The sequence below is a fragment of the Curcuma longa genome, unplaced genomic scaffold (assembly GCF_044706935.1).
Source record: "Curcuma longa cultivar G26 ecotype Majalengka, Jawa Barat unplaced genomic scaffold, ITB_CL_G26_1.1 contig_20047, whole genome shotgun sequence".
Taxonomy (NCBI): domain Eukaryota; kingdom Viridiplantae; phylum Streptophyta; class Magnoliopsida; order Zingiberales; family Zingiberaceae; genus Curcuma; species Curcuma longa.
In genome coordinates, this window is record NW_027431256.1 from 1 (window position 1) to 13,958 (window position 13,958).

Consider the following 13,958-nt stretch of genomic DNA (forward strand, 5'->3'; position numbering starts at 1 on the left):
AAGTGCCGCCACTCGGCGACCGCCGCACTCGGGAAGCTAGGTCGGTGGTGTTTAGGAATGTTGATGTGTTCCGGAGAGCCGGTGGTTGAGCCGCGCAACCGGGAAGAAGAAGTCACACTTGGGTTTTGGTTTTCTCTTCCACGCGGGCGAGCAAAAGCTGCTACGGTTTCGGCTCCCCACCTTGTCACCACGACTGATTGAATCGGATGGAGCAGGGACCACGACCAAGGAGGAAGGCCCTGAGGCACATGACCGTCGGCAGGGAGGAAGGCGCTGAGGCACGTGACCGTTGAAAGGGAGGAAGGTGATGTGGTGCGCAACCATCGGCAAGGAGGAAGGCGCTGAGGCTCACGACCAGGAGGAAGCCCACCCTCAAAATCACGATCTCTGTTGTTTTGAGAAGCTATAGGGCCCCCTTTTAATTAACCAATGACCCCCTTTTAATTAAACTCATGTTTTTGAACCGGTCTAGCAATTAGAGTTTTTGAATTAAGATGAATGGATGGCTACTATTAAATCTAGTTTCAATTTCAACCGTCTATTCCTCATCTAATGTCATATCTCATACAATATGTTATTGGGTTTGGATCCAAATCAAAAATTCGCTTAATACCCAAAATTCATATGTCAATTAACTTAAGTTTGGTTCAAAACTAAATCGCTAGGTTCAATAATCAAACGATATTCAATTTGACTCAAATTAATTTTGTTCATTTCATCTTCACAAGATGAAGCCCATCATCACTTCTGATCTGCCAAAATCTATTTTATCATGAACCAAAGTAAGTTGGTTTAATTTGATTCAAAATCGCATCGTTTGGTTCAATAACCAAACCACCTCTAATTTGAACCAAACTAGTTTTGTTTATTTTGTCTTCATAAGACAAAGGCCATCATTTTGCCTTTGTCTGGTCCAATCAAACTTTATTTCTCTTTATCTGAGAATCTAATTCTCAAATTCGTTTTAAGTCCTTCGGAGAACTTGTAGTGCGTGTGACCCAATAGGTTCCCGGTTATGTTGATCGTCCGTATTAATCATTAATTGTGGAACGATCATGAGTGACACCTGATAGTACGTCATAATCCCCAATTGATCAGAGAATCAACGATTGATTTCAGAACAATTCCTAAACCCTTCAGCAGCTAAAATGAAATGTGCCTCGTTCTTTTCACCGTCTTATACCCACTAGGTTCAGGACATGATCTATATGTGTCAATCCCCACTAAGCTAACTACGTCACACCTAGCCCAAGCTCGCTTTCTTGTCCTGTAGATGCAAGTTATTTGCACATGTGTCCAAAAGTTTCATACTCTTGATATGTAATATTTTGGCCAAAGACTTTCAGTAACAATCCTAATAAGTGATCTTAGGGTATACATCTCTTTTTTAAGGAGCGGTGAATCCTCTATAGGCTATTCAAACACCTTCGGATACTTCAACTTATACCCAATCATCTCGGATCCATACCTCCTTGAAGATGTTTGCTTAATATGTCAAAGTATAAGCCTTCATGACTAAGGTGACATGAATACCGTAAGTCTAAGGAAACTCGCATTTAAGTTGTATTGAAATCTTCATTAACATATGTATCGAACCATATGAAATCTCATGGTAAGTCACTTCGATAAACTAGTTACCTTTAACCAACATCTATGTTTAACTCTCAACATCCAATGTCTCTAACCAGTGAGAACAACTGCTTAGCAAACCAAGAAGTTTAAACATGTTAGTCTCAACAGAATTGATGACGCTCACACTTATTAATTCATCGACTAAGGATAATTTTAATATATTCATAATTGCACAGTAGAGATGCTCACCAGTTGTGATCCAATCACAAATTCTCTCATATTATGAATCGTATTGCGGACATTCAGTAAATGAGTTTAGATCAAATCAAATACATAGAAAATATGTACTCAAATAGTGAGTTGTGATTTATCCAATAAATAGTATAACCATAAGACGATTGTCTTAGAGCATCTCTTAAATATAACACCTCTAGCATTCATGCAAACTAGATCACAAAGACAATAGAGTGAGTATGGTGACCAAACCATGTAACAATTAGTATAAGGTCATGCATGCAATTCAAACATAACATAATTCTCATTTATAAGATAAGTATAAACATCATAACCCCACAGAGCACAGTGCAACGGTAATGACACATGGGGAATATCTAGAGTGTCACTGGTCAATTCTCGACTAACGCAAGATTATGCTCTTTGGTGGGAAAAGAATGAAACACATGTGGGTCGTGGTTGAGTACCCAAAGTAGGAAAAGCATGGAGCACATGTGGACCGTGGTTGATTACCCAATGGAGCATGGTTAGCTTCAGCAAGGGGCGGATTGCAAAGGTTTAACTGTCAATGTCCAATAACACGAGTACTAGTTGGATTTACCCTAGGAATTGATAGTAATCTTTTGTGAGGCCGCATCTTTTGTGCAGACCGGCCATTGTAAATTGTCTTTCTCAAAAACATGTTAAGTCCAATGGATATTAAAGCAAATTGAGAAGCAAATTGAGAAAGAGAAAAGCTCTAAAAAAAATATTTACATAGTTTGAAACTTTTGATTTCTACTTCATGACTTGTGGATTCTTAAGGTGAGTCACGCCTTACAAACACTCTATATTTTCTCTTTCGCAAATTCTTCTTGGGGCAAAGAGAAATTTCTTAAAAATTGGTTTACAATGATCAATAAAACAAGCAACTGTAACATAAAACAAGGTAAAGGTAAAGCAAATAAGAGCGTGAAGATAAAGTCCTTAATCTCTAAATAATGAAAGCTACAAAAGAGACTCAAAGAATATTATTCTTGTCTCCTATCTTTAAGCTCCCCATTGCACCTCCTTTTATAGCCTTGCAAGTGACTGAATATAATCCACCAACTTCACTATATTAATCTTAATCAATTGATTTAATGTTATCAATCGACTGGAGCTTTATCTGCACGATATTGATTTTTGCTAATTGTTGCCATCAATGGATTTCTCATCGTTCCAATCATCTATTCCTCATGCTAATGAACTCCAACATTATTTAGTTGACTCATCTAGATAAGCTTGAAAGCTTAAGTTTTGATTGATTTGATGTGGTTGACTATTTACACTACATCAGTTGATTCAATATTGAATTAGTCGATTTTTATCATAATAGTTTACTCGGATAGAAAAGATATTGTTCAATGACATAGTAAATCAACTGAACTCAATCAGAAATTTAACGAACTTTCTATCTATAATAAATCAAGTCTCAATTGACTCACTAGTCGACTATGCCCGTTTGTTATTGAAGTCAACCTTCAATCGACTGATACACTTGAAATATTATTTGGTTGAGTTTTATGCCAAGTGAGAAATTACCTGAATCCTAAAATATATGTCACTCGTCTCTCAAAACACTTAAGAGTTATCAAATGTAGCTTGACTTGGTGACCGTGGTTGTCTCCTATTCAGTAACTTATCCATCAAATGCACTATGCCTATGGCTTGCTCCTCATGTCATTATTCAAACTTCGCTTACATAATTTGTCTTTTTTTTCAATTATCATCAACACTACAACCTCAATGCTCCTCATCTTGTGGTTCCTCGGATGTTCAATTCCATCCTTCTCCAATCTACAAAAGTCCTTGATCCGTTAAAACAAACAACCTTGGCCGCACCAAGTCATCAAACAAGCTCTAGAAGCTTCATGTGTCTCCTATCAAGTCCATACACAACTCAATGCACCTAATCAAACACATTAAAAACAATGCGGTTGAACATCACACTTAGAGCATAATTGTATTAACAAAATCTCCTTCCAACTCTTGCACTAGATCTTTTCTTCACCATATTTAGAGACAATGTCAAAATGGTCCTAGACTAGTGTGACCTTTATGACCATGACTAGCTTGAAGATGATCCTCTCCCTGTCTTCCATGTCTGAGTTAGCTCAGTCACGTTTGTAACTTTGGTGGGGGTTGGAATCGAACCTATTGGTAATAATAACGTCCGAGCCCAACCTCTTGCCACCTTAAATAACAACTTTGGGCACAAGACATCGGCCCAACCACTAGATGGAGTTGTTGGATTTCTTAAGGATATGAATATAAATTAAGTTGAAATCCATACTCATGGACCTAAAAGGATTTAACATCTCCAACCCTAGAGTTGAAGGGTTAGAAATTTCAAAGATATTATAATTACTTATATAATAATTTTAATAAAATTAATAAAGTTTTTAAAAAATAAAATTTTATCTCAATGCAAAGAAATATGTCATTAGGTGGTGGCATGCTTGTGATATTAGTGATGCTCTTCTAAGAATTGAAAAAGAAGGTTGTTATAAGGTAAATAATAAAAAATAGAGATTAATTAAGAGAATTTGAGTTGAAAGAATGAGAGAGAGAAAAAACATGAAAATTTTAGCATTTTTTAAAGTTAATTTAGTAAATTTTAGACTTCCCTTTCTAAGTTTTTTATGATTGGAATTGTCCTAGTGGATCATGCTCGACTGAACACATAGATCATGCTCGACATGAGATAGAGGTTGTGCTTGACCTAAGCACATGTCATGCTCGACTCAACTCAAGATCAAGTCATACCCAACCCACATGTCAAAGGTCAGTGAAAAGTGCTCATTACTCTTATTAAAGCGAAGAATGCTGTTATCATTGGCATTCCTGCCTTTCTGGAAGGATTGATTTCCAGTTTGAGCTGCTGGTTCTTTCTCCAGACTCTAGGTGAAATGCTGAATACTACTGCCCACAAGAATGAAACAAAACTGTACCATCAAAGTTGAAAGATCTAAACATGTTTTCATTAATCACAGAAATGCGTCAACTAAGACAACAAGATCAACTGACATTTCATCAGGTTCACAGTTCAAGAAGCTACATTGCTTATCATCGTCTCTTCTTCCATACAAGTTTATTCACTATTCTGCACCAGGTGTGCCTCGAATAGCCGAAAGTCCATCTTGCTCGTCTAATAAGAATTGTTATCGAATGCATGTCATTACCTACCTGACCTGAGTAAATCTTGCTCTGGTTTCCCTGATTACGAACCACTGTAAAAGAAAAGAAAAAGAAAAGAAAAGAAAACAGAGAGAGAAGCAAACTTGACTTGCCCCCCATCATAAAAATGAATGAGGTGTGTATTTGATTGCCATCTCCAAATGTTCTAGCATCTACTTACTCATCTTTGTGCTTTGATGGTTCTCTCTTGGCACCTGAATAATTCACACAGCGCCCGACAAACTTAAGAACCTCGTCCAGCAGAATAACGGGGAACGCAACCGCCAACACCAAGAGCCATTCGTTGAAACTTAGAGGCACGATTCCAAACACTTGAGCGAGGAAAGGGACATATAATATCAAGAAATGAAGTCCAAATGAGATGGACATGGCCACGAGAAGCCATGGGTTGGACCAAGGAGGCATGGTCAGAAGGCTCCCATCTTCAGATAAAGCATTGAGCGAATTGAACATCTCGATCGCAACCAACACGGAGAGCGAAAGTGTCATTGCCTTGACCTTCCAGTCTGGAAGTAGTCACAAGGATTATCATCAAAGGTGAAGTGGCGTTCTCCGGCCACGAATGGTGTGACCTTGAAGCCTTCCCATGAGGGGCATTCTCCCCAGTTAGAAAGTTGAGAATATCTTACGAGGGTATGGCCATCACCACTCAAGTCAATCCCCATAAAGGAACCATGAGTATACCATATAATGAAGATACCGACAGTCGCAAGCCCGACATAAAGTCCAATGACCTGTAGATGGAAAAGCAAGGTCAGCTAGGGCGCATATGTTTCAATAAATGAGTGACATAAGTATGCATGATCGTTCGAAAGGTAAATGTTACCTGAGCTTACACCTCAACATTCAATAAAGCCATAAAAAACATAAATGCATATAGAATTAGAATCAGAATCTCAAGACATTTTTTTCTATCATTGACAGGAATCAGTGGATACTGGAACAAGAATCAAAGAACATCGAGAACCTCATGTCATTTACATCCAGAGACAATGCATGACCAAAAACATGCACTAATTTGCATGGTTACCAAAATACCCCCAAGATACATACCACCAGCATAAGAATGCTATCATAATTGACCAGACCAAAGAATTTCTGAAAATCATGTTTAGCCAAATATTGGAAGTATAAAAATCGATGGTTCTTTTGTTGAGGACATGATGAAGATAAATAAGCTGTAAGAGAAACATTGAAACCCTATGCAAAGTGAAACAAGTATGACAATTGGACAATATACATGTTAACTGACTGCTCAGTTCTGAACCAAAACAAAGAGAGTCCAATGAAATCAATTCCCAAAAATAAGAAACAGAAACAATAGATGTTGAACAGAAAAGATTGTTATTGGTGAATTTCTTGCATCCATAATCGTGTTCTCTTTTGGGAAAAAATAGGGGGCAATGGTTAGGAACCATTAGGGTGTAGATACTTCAAAGGAAGGATTAAAAGCGAGGCATAAGTTGATAATGATCATCCTTTATTCCTTCCTAAATGAGTAAAGAGGGACGGTGGATATTTTAAAAGATGATAATTTGAGCATTCATCCTTCATAACTCATCAGGCCAATATTGGACAGAAAACCAATTAAAAAATTTATGCATACAAATTTAACCATCCTTTCAATGTATGGATGATTTAAGGAAGCAATTCAAAGGAGGGTTTCTTTCTCATTACTCCTCTCCATTATTCGATCTTTCATATTGCTAGTATAAGCGAGGTTACAAGATTCATTCAAAAAGATATTAAAAGGAAGAAATGCATAGACTGCACCAACAGAAAAGTTTTACCATATAACGGAATAAAATCCATGCAGTAATCAATGAATCATCACTCCTTCGAGGTGGTTTCTTCATGATATCTTTATCAGGAGGGTTGAATCCCAGAGCAGTTGCAGGAGGTCCATCTGTAACAAGATTGACCCACAGAAGTTGAACGGGTATCAGTCCCTCTGGAATGCCTAAAGCTGCTGTCAGAAATATGGAAGCAACTTCACCAATATTTGAGGAGATCATGTATCTGCAATTGGAAAAATGAATGGACATCACTAAGATAGTCACGAAACAAAAAGAAATATGGAAGTTGTTAAATACAAATTAGATATCCAACAGAATGAAGGGCTTCACTTAAAGCACCGATAGTATTATTTGAACTCTTAGATGACCAAACACTTATATGCACTTTAATAAAATAATATAACCTCACTATCAATACAAATTAGATATCCAACAGAATGAAGGGCTTCACTTAAAGCACCGATAGTATTATTTGAACTCTTAGATGACCAAAGACTTATATGCACTTTAATAAAATACTATAACCTCATTATCACTTAGTCATACCATTTAAACTAGTTCACGTTTAACTAGTCCATAGAGAAAGTATCTACATAATTCTCTTTGGAAATGAAAGAATAGAAAAAAGGTAGGGGGGAGGAGCCAAAAAACATAGTAAACTAGTATTAATCCGGAAAGTCAGGCTATTGTATGCTTAAGCTAATATGTATGTCCTGCACCCCACCCTTGTTCGTTAACCTTACAATCCCTTTGGAATAGTCTTACAGATCTACATTGGAAAGTTTTAATTGAAATTTCCAACCAATAAAGAGTAGGCAGTGACACTCTAGGATTTTCAGCTGGAGGGAGGGAGAATTTTTTTTATGGGGTATAATGTAAAAGTTAGGAGGGGAATTTTAAGAAGATGTACAATATATAAGTTGATCCAAAATAAATTCAAATCAGTCAGAAATCTTCTTATAAAATTCATCAAGAAGATAAAAAAGGATAGTCTGGTGTATAAAGTTCCCGTCAATGTGAAGTCCCAAAAAAGAGTCGGACCATATTAGATCTATTGTACACAGTCTTATCCTGCATTGTAAGAGGTTATTTTCACGATTTGAACCCATGACCACAAGATCACACGACAACAACTTTACCATTGCACTAAGGCTCCCCTTCATTTATCAAGAAGAAACATATAAAAAAAATCTCATTATAAATTGAATAAAGTATTGTACAGAGTAAATCACATCAGTAAGAGTTAAGGCTAAAGTATTAAACCTGGAATTTCTCAATCTATGTTGCTTCAGATTTTTTTTCTCCTAGTTATCATTTGTCCTCATGACAAATGCGATTGCATTATATATAGACTTCAACTTTTTTTCAACAAAGAAAACAACGTATTAACTCTTATTACTAAATTATGCATCAAAACAATGTGAACATCCACAGCATAAAAACACTTCAGTACTGTCCATACAGCTATACAACATGAATGACCAGTGATTAGGATAGTTTAACATAAGAACATACTGGATCCAATATATAGAAAAATAAACATGTTGAAAAATTAAACAATTAGACAATAACAAAACCTTATAAATGCTTTCATATTGTCGTAGATTGATCTTCCTTCACCAACTGCAGCAACTATTGTACTGAAATTATCATCTGCTAACACCATATCTGATGCTTCTTTAGCAACCTGGTAAAATAAACTGCTAGTGTTGATTCTCAAAAGACAGCTTAAAACATTACCAGTAGAATGAAGAGAATCTACCATTTACTTAAGTGGCACTTACAATCTCAAAAATTTGAACTTTGAAAGGCTTAGAAGAAACCCAGATAAGAAAAAAGAGGTATCAAAAAGAAAGACCTTTGTCAGAAATCAAACTGACATAAAAAAACAATAAACAAAGCCAACAAAATATCAATCATAATTCCATATTTTTAGCATAAATTTAAGAGAAGCTGTCCATATATTAGAAATAACACGTGCACAAAAAAGAGAAAACAAAAAAAGCAAAAAAGAGAAGACAAAAAAAACAGGAAAAAAAAAGGAAAAGCAAGAGAAAAGCCCCAAAAATCCAACATTAGCAATCAAGCTGACAGGATCATTAATAAACAATGACTATAAGATGCAACCATATTTAATTCCACGTATTAGTAACTTTACAGTTCTGTAACAAGAAATGAAAACACGGATGGATTGGAGAAATTTCTTCTAAAAGCATCAAAAATCTCCTGCTAAAGTAGTTGGAAATGGACCATAGTATGTTCATAAATAAAGTTATATGATGAAAATATAAACAATTTCCATATAGAAAATGGATTCAAGTAGCAGGCAACAGATTTATAGTTTGAACTCTATTCTAGTCAGGTCTGCCTATTGTTCTTACAAGTGAATTTTTATCAATGACAATTTGGGTCCATGGAGTACATTCTGTTGCTTCTCATTCTTTAACCTTTGTGACCAAAAGAAACAAATGAGGACAGCCAAAATGTGAAAGTGAGTGTAACCTACCTCTGTCCCAGCAATGCCCATCGCAATGCCAATATCTGCCATTTTCAATGCAGGAGCATCATTCACACCATCCCCTGTCATAGCAACTACTTCACCATCTTCTTTCAACAATCTCACCACCTCTTGTTTATGCTTTGGTTCTGCCCTTGAAAGAGAAGACCACCATTTTGCCTCAGAAGAGCCTTCTTTTCATTGGATGGCAGGGACATAAAATCTTTTCCCGTGAAACTCTTTGAATCTATGTTTTCCTCAGGCGCAAACACACCTATATCACGGCAAATTGCTTCTGCTGTTTCCTTGTTATCTCCAGTAATGACCATGACTCGAATGCCAGCTGCTCTACAATCTTCAATTGCTTTGGAGACTTCTTTTCTCGGAGGATCCTGAAATCATTTCAGAGGAAGAATATGAAGGAGGCAGGTTAGTGGCATACAGAAAGGCAAAAACTAATGAACACTAAAGGGCAAACGACTCTGTAAGATAACACACCCTAAGCCCTACTAAACCAACAAATATGAGATCAGTCTCAATGGATGAGTAATTTGCTGGATCAAGTAGAAGTTTATGAGCTGGGTGATTTTCACCATCATATGTTGCAAATTCGCCTAGATCATCCTTGTAGGCAAATCCCAAACAACGCAGTGCATTTGTTGACATCTCGTGGAGAACCTTCAGAACATGACTTCTGGAGATGTCATCTAACATAACCACAGAGCCATCAAGCAGCTGAATATAGGCACTTCTTTCCAACAAATTTTCCACTGCGCCCTGTGTCACAGTGCAATTTGGGTTACTCAGATGTCATTGTCAATGATATCGAGCAAAAAAACATGAAAAGTGAAATGACCAAAATCTTAATACGACTTATTATACATAAAAGCATGCTAGACAAGTATGAAACTTAGAGCATCCGCAATGCTCCTGTGACTTAAAATATAATTAAAAATTAAAAAACTTATAGGGGCGTGGCACATGAACGCGTTCAAAACATTGAACGCGTTCATGTGCCACATCATCTTTTCTCTCTCAAGGGTGTTATTAACGCCCATTAATGGGGCGTTGCGGTTGCTCTTAGACCCACCAACTAGAAGTTGAAGTATCCAAATTGCAAACCAAGAATCAGAGTGCCAAAAAATTAAGAAAGTTTCTTTTGATACATCCACCAACAAAATCATGTACAGATATAGATCAGATTTAGTATCTCAATTTCTGAAGTGTTCCTCTTGTTCTTTGGACAAGGGACAATAAGCATCATGGCTACTCACTTCTAGTTACCATACAAACATGAAATTGATAAGTAACTAGAAGAAACTAAGCCAATAAAATGTCATCTATACGATTTAGTCCCTCAGTTCAGAGTGGTCTCTAGCATGATAGACACAAAAGCAAGATGGTTGTTTGTCCATCAGCCAAAATTTTAAAATCAAACCAACTACAAAGTCTAGTAAAACTCCCAGTTGAAAGAAGAAAAAAAGTTTCGTAAAAGAAGATAATTGATAAAAATTATATGGAAATATACACATTCTCTTAATCCAAAGAGCTATTACCTTCACAAGTAAAGAATTGATTCCTGATCTTGATTTCACAATGACTCCATCGACTTCGAGTGCGATATCAAACTCAAGAGTTGCAACCCGCTGAAACATTTCATTCCACCATTTACAGCACCCTTCAATTAACAAGTTATGTCAAACCAGATGTTTGTACCAGGAACATGCACATACACAGTGTTTCAACTAGATCAATGAACGACAACATGAAATTGAGGCTAGAAACATACTTAATAATTCTCTTGACTCAAATGAAGTGTTGTATACAGCAGGAAAAACATCTTCTCAACCAGAACCTGAGAGAATATATATATGTGAGATTATCAAGTATTCATCAAACCAAGAGACTGAATGGTGTGTAGTCATCTTAAGTCATCCAAAAAAATGTTTAAAAAAGATGGCATAAGCAAGATTGATGGTCTAATATCTTTCCTAATTGAATGGCTTAGGAACAAGACAATTACACATCTGATACATGCTAAGAAAACCAATTGGATATGTAATGTCTATTCTAAGGAACTACCGGATGCCAATACTATCAATAACATTGTTTGCAATTGTATAACTACAGAGGATCAAGTGTACTTACCTAATTAAAGAAAAAATTTCGTGATGAAAGATTATGGTATATTTTTGTAATTGAAGACAGTAATTTGCTTTGCAGTTCAAGAATCATTCTGCTTTTAAATGTTTGACTAGTCACTTAATACAAGCATAGGAAAGGCACACGTTTTGGTAGAGGATTAAAGCAAGAAAAGAAAGCAATGATAAAGAAAAATGTCCTAACCTTCAAAGCTGCCTCAGTTGGCATACCAGTGGTAACAAATTGATTATTCCCTGCCTCACTTATGCTTGCATCATTGCAAACAGCTGCAATCTTAGCAATTGTTTGAAGATTCACATCCATATTTTTGACTGGCCAATCATGTATACTCCCATCTCGGGGGTCATATGTGGTGCCACTGACTGTAAATGTTCTAAGTATATCAGTCCACCGTCCCACGACAACAAGCTGTACAGCTGACATCTGGTTTGTTGTTAATGTGCCAGTCTTATCAGAGCATATCACAGTTGTGCAACCCAAAGTCTCGACACTTGGTAGCTTCCGAACCAATGCATTTTTTTGTGCCATCTTCCTAGTACCAAGTGCCAAGCAAGTGGTGATAACTGCAGGTAAGCCTTCAGGAATTGCTGCAACAGCCAAAGCCACAGCAATCTCAAAGTAATATGTGCACTTCTCGAACGAGAACTTAAAATTACGTGGCCATCCATCAACAAATTCCCAGGTAAGGAAGTACTTCACATTGATAAGCCAAACAACAGCACAGATTGCACCTATGATAGCTGTGAGAACCTCACCAAACTCATTCAGTTTCTTCTTCAATGGTGTATATCTTCGCTCTGTGAAGCTTCGTGAATCTGTGAATGTATCTTACCAATTTCAGTGTTCATCCCAGTTTGCGTAACCAAACAGATACAACTTCCATTCACAACTGTGGTACCTGCAAAGATCATGCATTCCTTCCCTTGGATATCAATGTCATCAGAGTCAACCCGGTGGTTAGTTTTGTTCACGGCAGCATTTTCACCAGTAAGAGAAGCTTGTTCCACCCTCACTGTCGAGCTAATCAAGTGCAAAACCCTCATATCCGCAGGAGCTTTATCCCCAACCTTAAGCTCCACTATATCACCCGGCACAAGCTCCTTGGCTGGAAGATTAGGAATCAACTTTCCATCCCTTCTAACAGTAGCATGTTCGGATTGGATTTCTTTCAGGGCCTCGAGTGCCTTCTCGGCATTGTTCTCTTGCCAAACTCCAACAATCGCATTCACAATCAGAATAAGGAAAATCACCAACGGCTCCACAAAAGCAGTAATGCCCAACTCACCACCCTCATCCCCCATCGTACCAAGCAAGCACGAAGGAAACAACGGCAGCGACACAAGGAGGATCCTAACCAGAGTGTCATTGAATTGCTCAAGAACCAGCTGCCATACAGAAGGCCCCAATGCTTCTCAAGCTCATTCAGCCCATAAATCTTTTGGCTTCAGTGCCTCCTCGGATCGGAGCCCGTGCTCGGTTGAAACGTTGAATTCGACCTCACACTCTTGTACGGTCCTTGCCCAAGCCGGAAAACTTGAGATCGACGGCGCCAATTCGACCTTTTTACCAACATCCTGCCCTCCTTTCCCCATCGCACCCCGCCCCAACAAGAATCCAGATAAAAATCAAATCTTTCACACAAATATCTCAATAATACCAAACCCAGAATGCTCCACCGATCCACTAGCACCAAGATCCAGACTCTCGCAAGCAATTAAAATACGCTAAAGGGAACTAGCACTCCCAAATCCAGATCCCTATCAAATTACCAGCATCCGACGAAACAAACGAAAGATAACCTAATTTTTTTAAAAAAACAACAACACCCACAACGGATCAGCGCGCAGAAAAGATCAAGCAGAGAGTTGGGAAGAAGGCTTCCTTACCCGATCGTGAGAAAAAGACTTCTTCGCGTGTTGTTATTGTCCTTCGTCTCTTTCCTCTTTGCTTTCAATGGAAAGAACCCGCGACTCGAAGGAAGCGATCGCCCTGAACTCTCTCCACGAATGATTCGCTCACAAGGCATCGCTCGCGCTGCACTGTCCTAATAACGCCGTTCTCTTTCCACGTCGTTGCTTACCCTCGGCCTCCTCCTTTTTCCTCGCTGAAATGTTTACCCCCCAGCGTACCATCATGATTTGAAGCCTGGCCCCACCGGCGTTTTCAAACTTCGAGGCAGGTAAGCCCATGGGGCGGCAGCGGGAACACGCAGGCACGAAAATTCCGAATCTGGAAATCTCCTCCTCCCACTCGCGCTCGCCCGACTCGGAGATCACACCCACACCCCACCCTCTCAGTGCCCGACATCCTTTATGGCGCTGGGGCCCACAGGTTTTGCAGTAGCGGCACTCGCAAGAGCCGGGAGCGAAAGTGCGGGTACGATCTAACACTAATTTAAGATTACGCAATGGTGAAGCAAAGAAGGAAGCTTCGTGGATGCTTCGTGGTGAACCCTCCCTGACCAGTTAACCACGGTC

At 38.2% G+C, this 13,958-nt stretch overlaps 1 pseudogene; it reads right to left on the minus strand.

Annotated features, from left to right (window-relative positions):
- Positions 1–4,786: 4,786 nt before the first annotated feature.
- Positions 4,787–13,490, minus strand: LOC141817315 (calcium-transporting ATPase 4, endoplasmic reticulum-type-like; annotated as a pseudogene).
- Between the last annotated feature and the right edge of the window lie 468 nt (positions 13,491–13,958).